Consider the following 21,298-nt stretch of genomic DNA (forward strand, 5'->3'; position numbering starts at 1 on the left):
ATGTCATAAAAAACGTCATAGTATAGTAAGGCGTCAAAATCGGCCAAAAAAAGTCATACTTTAGTATGACCTCAAAATGTCATAAAAAACGTCATAGTATAGTAAGGCGTCAAAATCGGCCAAAAAAAGTCATACTTTAGTATGACCTCAAAATGTCATAAAAAACGACATAGTATAGTAAGGCGTCAAAATCGGCCAAAAAAAGTCATACTTTAGTATGACCTCAAAATGTCATAAAAAACGACATAGTATAGTATGGCGTCAAAATCGGCCTAAAAAAGTCATACTTTAGTGTGACCTCAAAATGTCATAAAAACCGAGATATTCCGAGACCTTCGAAATATCTCGTTTTTAAAATATTTCGTTTAAAAACGAGATATTCCGAGGTATTAAAAATATCTTGTTTTTATCTTTAGATAAAAACGAGATATTTGATGCATTATCGCAAGGCATCAAATTATCTCGTTTTTATCTCGAGACAAAAACGAGATATTTGATGCATTATCGCAAGGCATCAAATTATCTCGTTTTTATCTCGAGACAAGAACGAGATATTTGATGCATTATCGCAAGGCATCAAATTATATCGTTTTTATCTCGAGACAAAAACGAGATTATTTGATGCATTATCGCAAGGCATCAAATTATCTCGTTTTTATCTCGAGACAAGAACGAGATTATTTGATGAATTATCGCAAGGCATCAAATTATCTCGTTTTTATCTCGAGACAAGAACGAGATTATTTGATGAATTATCGCAAGGCATCAAATTATCTCGTTTTTATCTCGAGACAAGAACGAGATAATTTGATGCATTATCGCAAGGCATCAAATTATCTCGTTTTTGTCTCGAGATAAAAACGATATAATTTGATGCATTATCGCAAGGCATCAAATTATCTCGTTTTTATCTCGAGACAAGAACGAGATTATTTGATGCATTATCGCAAGGCATCAAATTATCTCGTTTTTATCTCGAGATAAAAACGAGATATTTGATGCATTATCGCAAGGCATCAAATTATCTCGTTTTTATCTCGAGATAAAAACGAGATAATTTGATGCATTATCTCGAGATAAAGACGATATAATGTATCAAATCAAAAATATGACAATTTGATACATTATCTCGAGATCAAAACGAGATAATGTATCAAATCAAAAATATGACAATTTGATACATTATCTCGAGATAAAAACGAGATAATGTATCAAATAAAAAAACGAGAAAATTTGATGCATTATCTCGAGATAAAAACGAGATAATGTATCAAATTAAAAACGAGACAATTTGATGCATTATCTCGAGATAAAAACGAGATAATGTATCAAATCAAAAACGAGATAATTTGATGCATTATCTCGATAATGTATCAAATTGTCATATTTTTGATTTGATACATTATCTCGATAATGTATCAAATTGTCATACTTTTGATTTGATACATTATCTCGATAATGTATCAAATGGTCATACTTTTGATTTGATACATTATCTCGATAATGTATCAAATTGTCTCGTTTTTGATTTGATACATTATCTCGTTTTTATCTCGAGATAATGCATCAAATTTTCTCGTTTTTTTAATTTGATACATTATCTCGTTTTTATCTCGAGATAATGTATCAAATTGTCATATTTTTGATTTGATACATTATCTCGATAATGTATCAAATTGTCATATTTTTGATTTGATACATTATCTCGATAATGTATCAAATTTTCATATTTTTGATTTGATACATTATCTCGTATTTATCTCGAGATAATGTATCAAATTTTCTCGTTTTTGATTTCATACATTATCTCATTTTTATCTCGAGATAATGTATCAAATTGTCATATTTTTGATTTGATACATTATCTCGATAATGTATCAAATTGTCATATTTTTGATTTGATACATTATCTCGTTTTTATCTCGAGATAATGTATCAAATTGTCATATTTTTGATTTGATACATTATCTCGTATTTATCTCGAGATAATGTATCAAATTTTCTCGTTTTTGATTTCATACATTATCTCATTTTTATCTCGAGATAATGTATCAAATTGTCATATTTTTGATTTGATACATTATCGAGATAATGTATCAAATTGTCATATTTTTGATTTGATACATTATCTCGATAATGTATCAAATTGTCATATTTTTGATTTGATACATTATCTCGTTTTATCTCGAGATAATGTATCAAATTTTCTCGTTTTTGATTTCATACATTATCTCATTTTTATCTCGAGATAATGTATCAAATTGTCATATTTTTGATTTGATACATTATCGAGATAATGTATCAAATTGTCATATTTTTGATTTGATACATTATCTCGTTTTTATCTCGAGATAATGTATCAAATTGTCATATTTTTGATTTGATACATTATCGAGATAATGTATCAAATTGTCATATTTTTGATTTGATACATTATCTCGATAATGTATCAAATTGTCATATTTTTAATTTGATACATTATCTCGTTTTATCTCGAGATAATGTATCAAATTTTCTCGTTTTTGATTTGATACATTATCTCGTTTTTATCTCGAGATAATGCATCAAATTGTCTCGTTTTATGATTTGATACATTATCTCGTTTTTATCTCGAGATAATGTATCAAATTGTCATGTTTTTGATTTGATACATTATCTCGTTTTTATCTCGAGATAATGTATCAAATTGTCATATTTTTGATTTGATACATTATCTCGTTTTTATCTCGAGATAATGTATCAAATTGTCATATTTTTGATTTGATACTTTATATCGTTTTTATCTCGAGATAAAAACGAGATAATTTGATGCCTTGCGATAATGCATCAAATTATCTCGTTTTTATCTCGAGATAAAAACGAGATAATTTGATGCCTTGCGATAATGCATCAAATATCTCGTTTTTGTCTCGAGATAAAAAGGAGATAATTTGATGCCTTGCGATAATGCATCAAATTATCTCGTTCTTGTCTCGAGATAAAAACGAGATAATTTGATGCCTTGCGATAATGCATCTAATTATCTCGTTCTTGTCTCGAGATAAAACGAGATAATTTGATGCCTTGCGATAATGCATCAAATATCTCGTTCTTGTCTCGAGATAAAACGAGATAATTTGATGCCTTGCGATAATGCATCAAATATCTCGTTCTTGTCTCGAGATAAAAACGAGAATTTGATGCCTTGCGATAATGCATCAAATAATTTCGTTCTTGTCTCGAGATAAAAACGAGATAATTTGATGCCTTGCGATAATGCATCAAATAATCTCGTTCTTGTCTCGAGATAAAAACGAGATAATTTGATGCCTTGCGATAATGCATCAAATATCTCGTTTTTGTCTCGAGATAAAAACGAGATAATTTGATGCCTTGCGATAATGCATCAAATATCTCGTTTTTGTCTAAAGATAAAAAACAAGATATTTTTAATACCTCGGAATATCTCGTTTTTAAACGAAATATTTTAAAAACGAGATATTTCAAAGGTCTCGGAATATCTCGTTTTTTATGACATTTTGAGGTCATACTAAAGTATGACTTTTTTTGGCCGATTTTTACGCCTTACTATACTATGTCGTTTTTTATGACATTTTGAAGCCGAAAAAAATTTTGACTTTTTTTGCCCGAAAAAAACGCCATACTATACTATGTCGTTTTTTATGACATTTTGAGGTCATACTAAAGTATGACTTTTTTTGCCCGAAAAAAACGCCATACTATACTATGTCGTTTTTTATGACATTTTGAGGTCATACTAAAGTATGACTTTTTTTGGCCGAAAAAAACGCCTTACTATACTATGTCGTTTTTTATGACATTTTGAGGTCATACTAAAGTATGACTTTTTTTGCCCGAAAAAACGCCATACTATACTATGTCGTTTTTTATGACATTTTGAGGCCATACTAAAATATGAAGGCTTCAAAGATTAATCTTTAGTCAGGCATCAAAATGCAGTCCAAAACGGCATTGTATAGTGAGGCTTCAAAAGCGCATTACCTTATTCTTTCTCCGCCTCTCCTCCATTTCCAGCTGTCCTATCTTCCTTGTTTTCTTCCTTTCACCAAACCCGGCCATAGGCAGGAGGGCCCCCATATAGGCCATGTACTGCTCAAGGTTTTTTCCTGTTAAAAGGGAGTTATATTTTGTCATGGAAGGTGCTATATAAATAAATTTGAATTGTATTGAAAAAATTGAATAAAATTGGTTGAAAAACATCAACATGCAGTCAAAAATGACATTGTATAGTAAGGCATCAAAATTGCCTTACCTTATTCCTTTTCTTCTCCTCTATTTCCAGCTGTTCTATCTTCCTCCTTTTCCTCCTTTCACCCAGCCCGGCCATCGGCAGGAGGGTCCCCCATATGAGCCACGTTCTGCTCAAGGTTTCTTCCTGTTAAAAGGGAGTGTTTTCTTGCCACTGTCGCCTTAAGTGCTTGCTCTGGTGTCAGGCTCTGGGTCTCTGTAAAGACAATTTTGATTGTGGAAGGAACTATATAAATAAAATTGAACTGAATTGAAAAAAATTGGGTGAAAAATGTCATAGTATTGTAAAAAATCAAAATCAAGTAAAACACAAGACAGTATAGCGGTATGTCGTTTTTTATGACATTTTGAGGTCATACTAAAGTATGACTTTTTTTGGCCGAAAAAAACGCCATACTATACTATGTCGTTTTTTATGACATTTTGAGGCCGAAAAATTTTTTGAATTGTTTTGCCCGAAAAAAACGCCATACTATACTATGTCGTTTTTTATAACATTTTGAGCCCGAAAATTTTTTTGACTTTTTTTGCCCGAAAAAAACGCCATACTATACTATGTCGTTTTTTATGACATTTTGAGGTCATACTAAGGTATGACTTTTTTTGGCCGATTTTGACGCCTTACTATACTATGTCGTTTCTTATGACATTTTGAGGCCGAAAAAAATTTTGACTTTTTTTGCCCGAAAAAAACGCCATACTATACTATGTCGTTTTTTTGACATTTTGAGGCCGAAAAATTTTTTGACTTTTTTTGCCCGAAAAAACGCCATACTATACGATGTCGTTTTTTATGACATTTTGAGGCCGAAAAAAATTTTGACTTTTTTTGCCCGAAAAAAACGCCATACTATACTATGTCGTTTTTTATGACATTTTGAGGTCATACTAAGGTATGACTTTTTTTGGCCGATTTTGACGCCTTACTATACTGTGTCGTTTTTTATGACATTTTGAGGCCGAAAAAAATTTTGACTTTTTTTGCCCGAAAAAAACGCCATACTATACTATGTCGTTTTTTGACATTTTGAGGCCGAAAAAATTTTTGACTTTTTTTGCCCGAAAAAAACGCCATACTATACTATGTCGTTTTTTATGACATTTTGAGGCCGAAAAAATTTTTTACTTTTTTTGCCCGAAAAAAACGCCATACTATACTATGTCGTTTTTTATGACATTTTGAGGCCGAAAAAAATTTTGACTTTTTTTGGCCGAAAAAAACGCCATACTATACTATGTCGTTTTTTATGACATTTTGAGGTCATACTAAAGTATGACTTTTTTTGGCCGATTTTAACGCCTTACTATACTATGTCGTTTTTTATGACATTTTGAGGCCGAAAAAAATGTTGACTTTTTTTGCCCGAAAAAAATGCCATACTATACTATGTCGTTTTTTATGACATTTTGAGGTCATACTAAAGTATGACTTTTTTTGCCCGAAAAAAACGCCATACTATACTATGTCGTTTTTTATGACATTTTGAGGTCATACTAAAGTATGACTTTTTTTGGCCGATTTTAACGCCTTACTATACTATGTCGTTTTTTATGACATTTTGAGGCCGAAAAAAATTTTGACTTTTTTTGCCCGAAAAAAACGCCATACTATACTATATCATTTTTTATGACATTTTGAGGTCATACTAAAGTATGACTTTTTTTGCCCGAAAAAAACGCCATACTATACTATGTCGTTTTTTATGACATTTTGAGGTCATACTAAAGTATGACTTTTTTTGGCCGATTTTGACGCCTTACTATACTATGTCGTTTTTTATGACATTTTGAGGTCATACTAAAGTATGACTTTTTTTGGCCGAAAAAAACGCCATACTATACTATGTCGTTTTTTATGACATTTTGAGGTCATACTAAAGTATGACTTTTTTTGGTCGATTTTGACGCCATACTATACTATGTCGTTTTTTTATGACATTTTGAGGCCGAAAAAATTTTTTAATTTTTTTGCCCGAAAAAAATGCCATACTATACTATGTCGTTTTTTATGACATTTTGAGGTCATAATAAAGTATGACTTTTTTGGCCGATTTTTACGCCTTACTATACTATGTCGTTTTTTATGACGTTTTGAGGTCATACTAAAGTATGACTTTTTTTGCCCGAAAAAAACGCCATACTATACTATGTCGTTTTTTATGACATTTTGAGGTCATACTAAAGTATGACTTTTTTTGTCCGATTTTGACGCCTTACTATACTATGTCGTTTTTTTGACATTTTGAGGCCGAAAAATTTTTTGACTTTTTTTGCCCGAAAAAACGCCATACTATACGATGTCGTTTTTTATGACATTTTGAGGCCGAAAAAAATTTTGACTTTTTTTGCCCGAAAAAAACGCCATACTATACTATGTCGTTTTTTATGACATTTTGAGGTCATACTAAGGTATGACTTTTTTTGGCCGATTTTGACGCCTTACTATACTGTGTCGTTTTTTATGACATTTTGAGGCCGAAAAAATTTTTGACTTTTTTTGCCCGAAAAAAACGCCATACTATACTATGTCGTTTTTTGACATTTTGAGGCCGAAAAAATTTTTGACTTTTTTTGCCCGAAAAAAACGCCATACTATACTATGTCGTTTTTTATGACATTTTGAGGCCGAAAAAATTTTTTACTTTTTTTGCCCGAAAAAAACGCCATACTATACTATGTCGTTTTTTATGACATTTTGAGGCCGAAAAAAATTTTGACTTTTTTTGGCCGAAAAAAACGCCATACTATACTATGTCGTTTTTTATGACATTTTGAGGTCATACTAAAGTATGACTTTTTTTGGCCGATTTTAACGCCTTACTATACTATGTCGTTTTTTATGACATTTTGAGGCCGAAAAAAATGTTGACTTTTTTTGCCCGAAAAAAATGCCATACTATACTATGTCGTTTTTTATGACATTTTGAGGTCATACTAAAGTATGACTTTTTTTGGCCGATTTTAACGCCTTACTATACTATGTCGTTTTTTATGACATTTTGAGGTCATACTAAAGTATGACTTTTTTTGGTCGATTTTGACGCCATACTATACTATGTCGTTTTTTATGACATTTTGAGGCCGAAAAATTTTTTTAATTTTTTTGCCCGAAAAAAATGCCATACTATACTATGTCGTTTTTTATGACATTTTGAGGTCATACTAAAGTATGACTTTTTTTGGCCGATTTTGACGCCTTACTATACTATGTCGTTTTTTATGACATTTTGAGGTCATACTAAAGTATGACTTTTTTTGGCCGAAAAAAAACGCCATACTATACTATGTCGTTTTGAGGTCATACTAAAGTATGACTTTTTTTGCCCGAAAAAAACGCCATACTATACTATGTCGTTTTTTATGACATTTTGAGGCCGAAAAAATTTTGACTTTTTTTGCCCGAAAAAAACGCCATACTATACTATGTCGTTTTTTATGACATTTTGAGGTCATACTAAAGTATGACTTTTTTTGGCCGATTTTGACGCCTTACTATACTATGTCGTTTTTTATGACATTTTGAGGCCGAAAAAAATTTTGACTTTTTTTGCCCGAAAAAAAAGGCATACTATACTATGTCGTTTTTTGACATTTTGAGGCCGAAAAAATTTTTGACTTTTTTTGCCCGAAAAAAACGCCATACTATACTATGTCGTTTTTTATGACATTTTGAGGTCGAAAAAAATTTTGACTTTTTTTGCCCGAAAAAAACGCCATACTATACTATGTCGTTTTTTATGACATTTTGAGGTCATACTAAAGTATGACTTTTTTTGGCCGATTTTAACGCCTTACTATACTATGTCGTTTTTTATGACATTTTGAAGCCGAAAAAAATTTTGACTTTTTTTGCCCGAAAAAAACGCCATACTATACTATATCATTTTTTATGACATTTTGAGGTCATACTAAAGTATGACTTTTTTTGCCCGAAAAAAAACGCCATACTATACTATGTCGTTTTTTATGACATTTTGAGGTCATACTAAAGTATGACTTTTTTTGGCCGATTTTGACGCCTTACTATACTATGTCGTTTTTTATGACATTTTGAGGTCATACTAAAGTAAGACTTTTTTTGGCCGAAAAAAACGCCATACTATACTATGTCGTTTTTTATGACATTTTGAGGTCATACTAAAGTATGACTTTTTTTGCCCGAAAAAAACGCCATACTATACTATATCATTTTTTATGACATTTTGAGGTCATACTAAAGTATGACTTTTTTTGCCCGAAAAAAACGCCATACTATACTATGTCGTTTTTTATGACATTTTGAGGTCATACTAAAGTATGACTTTTTTTGGCCGATTTTGACGCCTTACTATACTATGTCGTTTTTTATGACATTTTGAGGTCATACTAAAGTAAGACTTTTTTTGGCCGAAAAAAACGCCATACTATACTATGTCGTTTTTTATGACATTTTGAGGTCATACTAAAATATGAAGGCTTCAAAGATTAATCTTTAGTCAGGCATCAAAATGCAGTCCAAAACGGCATTGTATAGTGAGGCTTCAAAAGCGCATTACCTTATTCTTTCTCCGCCTCTCCTCCATTTCCAGCTGTCCTATCTTCCTTGTTTTCTTCCTTTCACCAAACCCGGCCATAGGCAGGAGGGCCCCCATATAGGCCAGGTACTGCTCAAGGTTTTTTCCTGTTAAAAGGGAGTTATATTTTGTCATGGAAGGTGCTATATAAATAAATTTGAATTGTATTGAAAAAATTGAATAAAATTGGTTGAAAAACATCAGTATAGTAACGCATCAACATGCAGTCAAAAATGACATTGTATAGTAAGGCATCAAAATTGCCTTACCTTATTCCTTTTCTTCTCCTCTATTTCCAGCTGTTCTATCTTCCTCCTTTTCCTCCTTTCACCCAGCCCGGCCATCGGCAGGAGGGTCCCCCATATGAGCCACGTTCTGCTCAAGGTTTCTTCCTGTTAAAAGGGAGTGTTTTCTTGCCACTGTCGCCTTAAGTGCTTGCTCTGGTGTCAGGCTCTGGGTCTCTGTAAAGACAATTTTGATTGTGGAAGGAACTATATAAATAAAATTGAACTGAATTGAAAAAAATTGGGTGAAAAATGTCATAGTATTGTAAAAAATCAAAATCAAGTAAAACACAAGACAGTATAGAGGTATGTCGTTTTTTATGACATTTTGAGGTCATACTAAAGTATGACTTTTTTTGGCCGATTTTGACGCCTTACTATACTATGTCGTTTTTTATGACATTTTGAGGCCGAAAAAAATTTTGACTTTTTTTGGCCGAAAAAAACGCCATACTATACTATGTCGTTTTTTATGACATTTTGAGGCCGAAAAAATTTTGACTTTTTTTGCCCGAAAAAAAACGCCATACTATACTATGTCGTTTTTTATGACATTTTGAGGTCATACTAAAGTATGACTTTTTTTGGCCGATTTTGACGCCTTACTATACTATGTCGTTTTTTATGACATTTTGAGGCCGAAAAAAATTTTGACTTTTTTTGCCCGAAAAAAACGCCATACTATACTATGTCGTTTTTTGACATTTTGAGGCCGAAAAAATTTTTGACTTTTTTTGCCCGAAAAAAACGCCATAGTATACTATGTCGTTTTTTATGACATTTTGAGGCCGCAAAAATTTTGACTTTTTTTGCCCGAAAAAAACGCCATACTATACTATGTCGTTTTTTATGACATTTTGAGGTCATACTAAAGTATGACTTTTTTTGGCCGATTTTGACGCCTTACTATACTATGTCGTTTTTTATGACATTTTGAGGCCGAAAAAAATTTTGACTTTTTTTGCCCGAAAAAAACGGCATACTATACTATGTCGTTTTTTGACATTTTGAGGCCGAAAAAATTTTTGACTTTTTTTGCCCGAAAAAAACGCCATACTATACTATGTCGTTTTGTATGACATTTTGAGGCCGAAAAAAATTTTGACTTTTTTTGCCCGAAAAAAACGCCATACTATACTATGTCGTTTTTTATGACATTTTGAGGTCATACTAAAGTATGACTTTTTTTGGCCGATTTTAACGCCTTACTATACTATGTCGTTTTTTATGACATTTTGAAGCCGAAAAAAATTTTGACTTTTTTTGCCCGAAAAAAACGCCATACTATACTATATCATTTTTTATGACATTTTGAGGTCATACTAAAGAATGACTTTTTTTGCCCGAAAAAAACGCCATACTATACTATGTCGTTTTTTATGACATTTTGAGGTCATACTAAAGTATGACTTTTTTTGGCCGATTTTGACGCCTTACTATACTATGTCGTTTTTTATGACATTTTGAGGTCATACTAAAGTATGACTTTTTTTGGCCGAAAAAAACGCCATACTATACTATGTCGTTTTTTATGACATTTTGAGGTCATACTAAAGTATGACTTTTTTTGCCCGAAAAAAAACGCCATACTATACTATGTCGTTTTTTATGACATTTTAAGGTCATACTAAAGTATGACTTTTTTTGTCAGATTTTGACGCCTTACTATACTATGTCGTTTTTTATGACATTTTGAGGCCGAAAAAAATTTTGACTTTTTTTTGCCCGAAAAAAACGCCATACTATACTATGTCGTTTTTTATGACATTTTGAGGTCATACTAAAGTATGACTTTTTTTGCCCGAAAAAAACGCCATACTATACTATGTCGTTTTTTATGACATTTTGAGGTCATACTAAAGTATGACTTTTTTTGTCAGATTTTGACGCCTTACTATACTATGTCGTTTTTTATGACATTTTGAGGCCGAAAAAATTTTTGACTTTTTTTGCCCGAAAAAAACGCCATACTATACTATGTCGTTTTTTATGACATTTTGAGGTCATACTAAAGTATGACTTTTTTTGCCCGAAAAAAACGCCATACTATACTATGTCGTTTTTTATGACATTTTGAGGTCATACTAAAGTATGACTTTTTTTGGCCGATTTTGACGCCTTACTATACTATGTCGTTTTTTATGACATTTTGAGGTCATACTAAAGTATGACTTTTTTTGGCCGAAAAAAACGCCATACTATACTATGTCGTTTTGAGGTCATACTAAAGTATGACTTTTTTTGCCCGAAAAAAAACGCCATACTATACTATGTCGTTTTTTATGACATTTTGAGGCCGAAAAAATTTTGACTTTTTTTGCCCGAAAAAAACGCCATACTATACTATGTCGTTTTTTATGACATTTTGAGGTCATACTAAAGTATGACTTTTTTTGGCCGATTTTGACGCCTTACTATACTATGTCGTTTTTTATGACATTTTGAGGCCGAAAAAAATTTTGACTTTTTTTGCCCGAAAAAAACGGCATACTATACTATGTCGTTTTTTGACATTTTGAGGCCGAAAAAATTTTTGACTTTTTTTGCCCGAAAAAAACGCCATACTATACTATGTCGTTTTTTATGACATTTTGAGGTCGAAAAAAATTTTGACTTTTTTTGCCCGAAAAAAACGCCATACTATACTATGTCGTTTTTTATGACATTTTGAGGTCATACTAAAGTATGACTTTTTTTGGCCGATTTTAACGCCTTACTATACTATGTCGTTTTTTATGACATTTTGAAGCCGAAAAAAATTTTGACTTTTTTTGCCCGAAAAAAACGCCATACTATACTATATCATTTTTTATGACATTTTGAGGTCATACTAAAGTATGACTTTTTTTGCCCGAAAAAAACGCCATACTATACTATGTCGTTTTTTATGACATTTTGAGGTCATACTAAAGTATGACTTTTTTTGGCCGATTTTGACGCCTTACTATACTATGTCGTTTTTTATGACATTTTGAGGTCATACTAAAGTATGACTTTTTTTGGCCGAAAAAAACGCCATACTATACTATGTCGTTTTTTATGACATTTTGAGGTCATACTAAAGTATGACTTTTTTTGCCCGAAAAAAACGCCATACTATACTATGTCGTTTTTTATGACATTTTGAGGTCATACTAAAGTATGACTTTTTTTGTCAGATTTTGACGCCTTACTATACTATGTCGTTTTTTATGACATTTTGAGGCCGAAAAAAATTTTGACTTTTTTTGCCCGAAAAAAACGCCATACTATACTATGTCGTTTTTTATGACATTTTGAGGTCATACTAAAGTATGACTTTTTTTGCCCGAAAAAAACGCCATACTATACTATGTCGTTTTTTATGACATTTTGAGGCCGAAAAAAATTTTGACTTTTTTTGCCCGAAAAAAACGCCATACTATACTATGTCGTTTTTTATGACATTTTGAGGCCGAAAAAAATTTTGACTTTTTTTGCCCGAAAAAAACGCCATACTATACTATGTCGTTTTTTATGACATTTTGAGGTCATACTAAAGTATGACTTTTTTTGCCCGAAAAAAACGCCATACTATACTATGTCGTTTTTTATGACATTTTGAGGCCGAAAAAAATTTTGACTTTTTTTGCCCGAAAAAAACGCCATACTATACTATGTCGTTTTTTATGACATTTTGAGGCCGAAAAAAATTTTGACTTTTTTTGCCCGAAAAAAAACGCCATACTATACTATGTCGTTTTTTATGACATTTTGAGGCCGAAAAAAATTTTGACTTTTTTTGCCCGAAAAAAACGCCATACTATACTATGTCGTTTTTTATGACATTTTGAGGTCATACTAAAGTATGACTTTTTTTGCCCGAAAAAAACGCCATACTATACTATGTCGTTTTTTATGACATTTTGAGGTCATACTAAAGTATGACTTTTTTTGGCCGATTTTAACGCCTTACTATACTATGTCGTTTTTTATGACATTTTGAAGCCGAAAAAAATTTTGACATTTTTTGCCCGAAAAAAACGCCATACTATACTATATCATTTTTTATGACATTTTGAGGTCATACTAAAGTATGACTTTTTTTGCCCGAAAAAAAACGCCATACTATACTATGTTGTTTTTTATGACATTTTGAGGTCATACTAAAGTATGACTTTTTTTGGCCGATTTTGACGCCTTACTATACTATGTCGTTTTTTATGACATTTTGAGGTCATACTAAAGTATGACTTTTTTTGGCCGGAAAAAACGCCATACTATACTATGTCGTTTTTTATGACATTTTGAGGTCATACTAAAGTATGACTTTTTTTGGTCGATTTTGATGCCATACTATACTATGTCGTTTTTTATGACATTTTGAGGCCGAAAAAATTTTTTAATTTTTTTGCCCGAAAAAAATGCCATACTATACTATGTCGTTTTTTATGACATTTTGAGGTCATAATAAAGTATGACTTTTTTGGCCGATTTTTACGCCTTACTATACTATGTCGTTTTTTATGACGTTTTGGGGTCATACTAAAGTATGACTTTTTTTGTCCGATTTTGACGCCTTACTATACTATGTCGTTTTTTATGACATTTTGAAGCCGAAAAAAATTTTGACTTTTTTTGCCCGAAAAAAACGCCATACTATACTATGTCATTTTTTATGACATTTTGAGGTCATACTAAAGTATGACTTTTTTTGCCCGAAAAAAACGCCATACTATACTATGTCGTTTTTTATGACATTTTGAGGTCATACTAAAGTATGACTTTTTTTGGCCGATTTTGACGCCTTACTATACTATGTCGTTTTTTATGACATTTTGAGGTCATACTAAAGTATGACTTTTTTTGGCCGAAAAAAAACGCCATACTATACTATGTCGTTTTGAGGTCATACTAAAGTATGACTTTTTTTTGCCCGAAAAAAACGCCATACTATACTATGTCGTTTTTTATGACATTTTGAGGCCGAAAAAATTTTGACTTTTTTTGCCCGAAAAAAACGCCATACTATACTATGTCGTTTTTTATGACATTTTGAGGTCATACTAAAGTATGACTTTTTTTGGCCGATTTTGAACTATACTATGTCGTTTTTTATGACATTTTGAGGCCGAAAAAAATTTTGACTTTTTTTGCCCGAAAAAAAAGGCATACTATACTATGTCGTTTTTTGACATTTTGAGGCCGAAAAAATTTTTGACTTTTTTTGCCCGAAAAAAACGCCATACTATACTATGTCGTTTTTTATGACATTTTGAGGTCGAAAAAAATTTTGACTTTTTTTGCCCGAAAAAAACGCCATACTATACTATGTCGTTTTTTATGACATTTTGAGGTCATACTAAAGTATGACTTTTTTTGGCCGATTTTAACGCCATACTATACTATGTCGTTTTTTATGACATTTTGAGGTCATACTAAAGTATGACTTTTTTTGGCCGATTTTGACGCCTTACTATACTATGTCGTTTTTTATGACATTTTGAGGTCATACTAAAGTAAGACTTTTTTTGGCCGAAAAAAACGCCATACTATACTATGTCATTTTTTATGACATTTTGAGGTCATACTAAAGTATGACTTTTTTTGCCCGAAAAAAACGCCATACTATACTATATCATTTTTTATGACATTTTGAGGTCATACTAAAGTATGACTTTTTTTGCCCGAAAAAAACGCCATACTATACTATGTCGTTTTTTATGACATTTTGAGGTCATACTAAAGTATGACTTTTTTTGGCCGATTTTGACGCCTTACTATACTATGTCGTTTTTTATGACATTTTGAGGTCATACTAAAGTAAGACTTTTTTTGGCCGAAAAAAACGCCATACTATACTATGTCGTTTTTTATGACATTTTGAGGTCATACTAAAATATGAAGGCTTCAAAGATTAATCTTTAGTCAGGCATCAAAATGCAGTCCAAAACGGCATTGTATAGTGAGGCTTCAAAAGCGCATTACCTTATTCTTTCTCCGCCTCTCCTCCATTTCCAGCTGTCCTATCTTCCTTGTTTTCTTCCTTTCACCAAACCCGGCCATAGGCAGGAGGGCCCCCATATAGGCCAGGTACTGCTCAAGGTTTTTTCCTGTTAAAAGGGAGTTATATTTTGTCATGGAAGGTGCTATATAAATAAATTTGAATTGTATTGAAAAAATTGAATAAAATTGGTTGAAAAACATCAGTATAGTAACGCATCAACATGCAGTCAAAAATGACATTGTATAGTAAGGCATCAAAATTGCCTTACCTTATTCCTTTTCTTCTCCTCTATTTCCAGCTGTTCTATCTTCCTCCTTTTCCTCCTTTCACCCAGCCCGGCCATCGGCAGGAGGGTCCCCCATATGAGCCACGTTCTGCTCAAGGTTTCTTCCTGTTAAAAGGGAGTGTTTTCTTGCCACTGTCGCCTTAAGTGCTTGCTCTGGTGTCAGGCTCTGGGTCTCTGTAAAGACAATTTTGATTGTGGAAGGAACTATATAAATAAAATTGAACTGAATTGAAAAAAATTGGGTGAAAAATGTCATAGTATTGTAAAAAATCAAAATCAAGTAAAACACAAGACAGTATAACGGTATGTCGTTTTTTATGACATTTTGAGGTCATACTAAAGTATGACTTTTTTTGGCCGATTTTGACGCCTTACTATACTATGTCGTTTTTTATGACATTTTGAGGCCGAAAAAAATTTTGACTTTTTTTGGCCGAAAAAAACGCCATACTATACTATGTCGTTTTTTATGACATTTTGAGGCCGAAAAAATTTTGACTTTTTTTGCCCGAAAAAAACGCCATACTATACTATGTCGTTTTTTATGACATTTTGAGGTCATACTAAAGTATGACTTTTTTTGGCCGATTTTGACGCCTTACTATACTATGTCGTTTTTTATGACATTTTGAGGCCGAAAAAAATTTTGACTTTTTTTGCCCGAAAAAAACGCCATACTATACTATGTCGTTTTTTGACATTTTGAGGCCGAAAAAATTTTTGACTTTTTTTGCCCGAAAAAAACGCCATAGTATACTATGTCGTTTTTTATGACATTTTGAGGCCGCAAAAATTTTGACTTTTTTTGCCCGAAAAAAACGCCATACTATACTATGTCGTTTTTTATGACATTTTGAGGTCATACTAAAGTATGACTTTTTTTGGCCGATTTTGACGCCTTACTATACTATGTCGTTTTTTATGACATTTTGAGGCCGAAAAAAATTTTGACTTTTTTTGCCCGAAAAAAACGGCATACTATACTATGTCGTTTTTTGACATTTTGAGGCCGAAAAAATTTTTGACTTTTTTTGCCCGAAAAAAACGCCATACTATACTATGTCGTTTTGTATGACATTTTGAGGCCGAAAAAAATTTTGACTTTTTTTGCCCGAAAAAAACGCCATACTATACTATGTCGTTTTTTATGACATTTTGAGGTCATACTAAAGTATGACTTTTTTTGGCCGATTTTAACGCCTTACTATACTATGTCGTTTTTTATGACATTTTGAAGCCGAAAAAAATTTTGACTTTTTTTGCCCGAAAAAAACGCCATACTATACTATATCATTTTTTATGACATTTTGAGGTCATACTAAAGAATGACTTTTTTTGCCCGAAAAAAACGCCATACTATACTATGTCGTTTTTTATGACATTTTGAGGTCATACTAAAGTATGACTTTTTTTGGCCGATTTTGACGCCTTACTATACTATGTCGTTTTTTATGACATTTTGAGGTCATACTAAAGTATGACTTTTTTTGGCCGAAAAAAACGCCATACTATACTATGTCGTTTTTTATGACATTTTGAGGTCATACTAAAGTATGACTTTTTTTGCCCGAAAAAAAACGCCATACTATACTATGTCGTTTTTTATGACATTTTAAGGTCATACTAAAGTATGACTTTTTTTTGTCAGATTTTGACGCCTTACTATACTATGTCGTTTTTTATGACATTTTGAGGCCGAAAAAAATTTTGACTTTTTTTGCCCGAAAAAAACGCCATACTATACTATGTCGTTTTTTATGACATTTTGAGGTCATACTAAAGTATGACTTTTTTTGTCAGATTTTGACGCCTTACTATACTATGTCGTTTTTTATGACATTTTGAGGCCGAAAAAATTTTTGACTTTTTTTGCCCGAAAAAAACGCCATACTATACTATGTCGTTTTTTATGACATTTTGAGGTCATACTAAAGTATGACTTTTTTTGCCCGAAAAAAACGCCATACTATACTATGTCGTTTTTTATGACATTTTGAGGCCGAAAAAAATTTTGACTTTTTTTGCCCGAAAAAAATGCCATAGTATACTATGTCGTTTTTTATGACATTTTGAGGCCGAAAAAAATTTTGACTTTTTTTGCCCGAAAAAAACGTCATACTATACTATGTCGTTTTTTATGACATTTTGAGGCCGAAAATTTTTTTTACTTTTTTTGGCCGAAAAAAACGGCATACTATACTATGTCGTTTTTTATGACATTTTGAGGCCGAAAAAAATTTTGACTTTTTTTGCCCGAAAAAAACGCCATACTATACTATGTCGTTTTTTATGACATTTTGAGGCCGAAAAAAATTTTGACTTTTTTTCCCGAAAAAAAACGCCATACTATACTATGTCGTTTTTTATGACATTTTGAGGCCGAAAAACATTTCGAATTTTTTTGGCCGAAAAAAACGGCATACTATACTATGTCGTTTTTTATGACATTTTGAGGCCGAAAAAAATCTTGACTTTTTTTGCCCGAAAAAAACGCCATACTATACTATGTCGTTTTTTATGACATTTTGAGGCCGAAAAAAATTTTGACTTTTTTTCCCGAAAAAAACGCCATACTATACTATGTCGTTTTTTATGACATTTTGAGGCCGAAAAACATTTCGAATTTTTTTGGCCGAAAAAAACGCCATACTATACTATGTCGTTTTTTATGACATTTTGAGGCCGAAAAAAATTTTGACTTTTTTTGCCTGAAAAAAATGCCATACTATACTATGTCGTTTTTTATGACATTTTGAGGTCATAATAAAGTATGACTTTTTTTGGCCGATTTTTACGCCTTACTATACTATGTCGTTTTTTATGACATTTTGAAGCCGAAAAAAATTTTGACTTTTTTTGCCCGAAAAAAACGCCATACTATACTATGTCGTTTTTTATGACATTTTGAGGTCATACTAAAGTATGACTTTTTTTGCCCGAAAAAAACGCCATACTATACTATGTCGTTTTTTATGACATTTTGAGGTCATACTAAAGTATGACTTTTTTTGGCCGATTTTGACGCCTTACTATACTATGTCGTTTTTTATGACATTTTGAGGTCATACTAAAGTATGACTTTTTTTGCCCGAAAAAACGCCATACTATACTATGTCGTTTTTTATGACATTTTGAGGCCATACTAAAATATGAAGGCTTCAAAGATTAATCTTTAGTCAGGCATCAAAATGCAGTCCAAAACGGCATTGTATAGTGAGGCTTCAAAAGCGCATTACCTTATTCTTTCTCCGCCTCTCCTCCATTTCCAGCTGTCCTATCTTCCTTGTTTTCTTCCTTTCACCAAACCCGGCCATAGGCAGGAGGGCCCCCATATAGGCCAGGTACTGCTCAAGGTTTTTTCCTGTTAAAAGGGAGTTATATTTTGTCATGGAAGGTGCTATATAAATAAAATTGAATTGTATTGAAAAAATTGAATAAAATTGGTTGAAAAACATCAGTATAGTAACGCATCAACATGCAGTCAAAAATGACATTGTATAGTAAGGCATCAAAATTGCCTTACCTTATTCCTTTTCTTCTCCTCTATTTCCAGCTGTTCTATCTTCCTCCTTTTCCTCCTTTCACCCAGCCCGGCCATCGGCAGGAGGGTCCCCCATATGAGCCACGTTCTGCTCAAGGTTTCTTCCTGTTAAAAGGGAGTGTTTTCTTGCCACTGTCGCCTTAAGTGCTTGCTCTGGTGTCAGGCTCTGGGTCTCTGTAAAGACAATTTTGATTGTGGAAGGAACTATATAAATAAAATTGAACTGAATTGAAAAAAATTGGGTGAAAAATGTCATAGTATTGTAAAAAATCAAAATCAAGTAAAACACAAGACATTATAACGGTATGTCGTTTTTTATGACATTTTGAGGTCATACTAAAGTATGACTTTTTTTGCCCGAAAAAAACGCCATACTATACTATGTCGTTTTTTATGACATTTTGAGGTCATACTAAAGTATGACTTTTTTTGTCAGATTTTGACGCCTTACTATACTATGTCGTTTTTTATGACATTTTGAGGCCGAAAAAATTTTTGACTTTTTTTGCCCGAAAAAAACGCCATACTATACTATGTCGTTTTTTATGACATTTTGAGGTCATACTAAAGTATGACTTTTTTTGCCCGAAAAAAACGCCATACTATACTATGTCGTTTTTTATGACATTTTGAGGCCGAAAAAAATTTTGACTTTTTTTGCCCGAAAAAAATGCCATAGTATACTATGTCGTTTTTTATGACATTTTGAGGCCGAAAAAAATTTTGACTTTTTTTGCCCGAAAAAAACGTCATACTATACTATGTCGTTTTTTATGACATTTTGAGGCCGAAAATTTTTTTTACTTTTTTTGGCCGAAAAAAACGGCATACTATACTATGTCGTTTTTTATGACATTTTGAGGCCGAAAAAAATTTTGACTTTTTTTGCCCGAAAAAAACGCCATACTATACTATGTCGTTTTTTATGACATTTTGAGGTCATACTAAAGTATGACTTTTTTTGGCCGATTTTGACGCCTTACTATACTATGTCGTTTTTTATGACATTTTGAGGCCGAAAAAAATTTTGACTTTTTTTGCCCGAAAAAAACGGCATACTATACTATGTCGTTTTTTGACATTTTGAGGCCGAAAAAATTTTTGACTTTTTTTGCCCGAAAAAAACGCCATACTATACTATGTCGTTTTTTATGACATTTTGAGGCCGAAAAAATTTTTGACTTTTTTTCCAGAAAAAAACGCCATACTATACTATGTCGTTTTTTATGACATTTTGAGGCCGAAAAACATTTCGAATTTTTCTGGCCGAAAAAAACGCCATACTATACTATGTCGTTTTTTTATGACATTTTGAGGCCGAAAAAAATTTTGACTTTTTTTGCCCGAAAAAAATGCCATACTATACTATGTCGTTTTTTATGACATTTTGAGGTCATAATAAAGTATGACTTTTTTTGGCCGATTTTTACGCCTTACTATACTATGTCGTTTTTTATGACATTTTGAAGCCGAAAAAAATTTTGACTTTTTTTGCCCGAAAAAAACGCCATACTATACTATGTCGTTTTTTATGACATTTTGAGGTCATACTAAAGTATGACTTTTTTTGCCCGAAAAAAACGCCATACTATACTATGTCGTTTTTTATGACATTTTGAGGTCATACTAAAGTATGACTTTTTTTGGCCGATTTTGACGCCTTACTATACTATGTCGTTTTTTATGACATTTTGAGGTCATACTAAAGTATGACTTTTTTTGCCCGAAAAAACGCCATACTATACTATGTCGTTTTTTATGACATTTTGAGGTCATACTAAAGTATGACTTTTTTTGCCCGAAAAAAACGCCATACTATACTATGTCGTTTTTTATGACATTTTGAGGTCATACTAAAGTATGACTTTTTTTGCCCGAAAAAACGCCATACTATACTATGTCGTTTTTTATGACATTTTGAGGCCATACTAAAATATGAAGGCTTCAAAGATTAATCTTTAGTCAGGCATCAAAATGCAGTCCAAAACGGCATTGTATAGTGAGGCTTCAAAAGCGCATTACCTTATTCTTTCTCCGCCTCTCCTCCATTTCCAGCTGTCCTATCTTCCTTGTTTTCTTCCTTTCACCAAACCCGGCCATAGGCAGGAGGGCCCCCATATAGGCCAGGTACTGCTCAAGGTTTTTTCCTGTTAAAAGGGAGTTATATTTTGTCATGGAAGGTGCTATATAAATAAAATTGAATTGTATTGAAAAAATTGAATAAAATTGGTTGAAAAACATCAGTATAGTAACGCATCAACATGCAGTCAAAAATGACATTGTATAGTAAGGCATCAAAATTGCCTTACCTTATTCCTTTTCTTCTCCTCTATTTCCAGCTGTTCTATCTTCCTCCTTTTCCTCCTTTCACCCAGCCCGGCCATCGGCAGGAGGGTCCCC

General features: G+C 32.2%; 4 long non-coding RNA genes across 4 annotated transcripts; all 4 read right to left on the reverse strand.

The window, feature by feature from the left end:
• Positions 1-4,408: 4,408 nt before the first annotated feature.
• Positions 4,409-9,148, reverse strand: LOC121177301. The gene is made up of 3 exons (XR_005893213.1): positions 9,092-9,148; positions 8,805-8,929; positions 4,409-4,465 (listed from the first exon to the last, which is right to left on the reverse strand). It is a non-coding gene; the product is annotated as an uncharacterized LOC121177301 (long non-coding RNA).
• Positions 9,149-9,226: 78 nt separating this feature from the next.
• On the reverse strand, positions 9,227-15,396 carry LOC121177302. The gene is made up of 3 exons (XR_005893214.1): positions 15,340-15,396; positions 15,053-15,177; positions 9,227-9,283 (listed from the first exon to the last, which is right to left on the reverse strand). It is a non-coding gene; the product is annotated as an uncharacterized LOC121177302 (long non-coding RNA).
• Positions 15,397-15,474: 78 nt separating this feature from the next.
• LOC121177303 lies at positions 15,475-18,937 on the reverse strand. The gene is made up of 3 exons (XR_005893215.1): positions 18,881-18,937; positions 18,594-18,718; positions 15,475-15,531 (listed from the first exon to the last, which is right to left on the reverse strand). It is a non-coding gene; the product is annotated as an uncharacterized LOC121177303 (long non-coding RNA).
• Positions 18,938-19,015: 78 nt separating this feature from the next.
• LOC121177298 lies at positions 19,016-21,264 on the reverse strand. The gene is made up of 3 exons (XR_005893212.1): positions 21,208-21,264; positions 20,921-21,045; positions 19,016-19,072 (listed from the first exon to the last, which is right to left on the reverse strand). It is a non-coding gene; the product is annotated as an uncharacterized LOC121177298 (long non-coding RNA).
• Positions 21,265-21,298: the final 34 nt, after the last annotated feature.

The sequence above is a fragment of the Toxotes jaculatrix genome, chromosome 23 (genome assembly GCF_017976425.1).
Source record: "Toxotes jaculatrix isolate fToxJac2 chromosome 23, fToxJac2.pri, whole genome shotgun sequence".
In the NCBI taxonomy this organism is placed as follows: Eukaryota; Metazoa; Chordata; class Actinopteri; family Toxotidae; genus Toxotes; species Toxotes jaculatrix.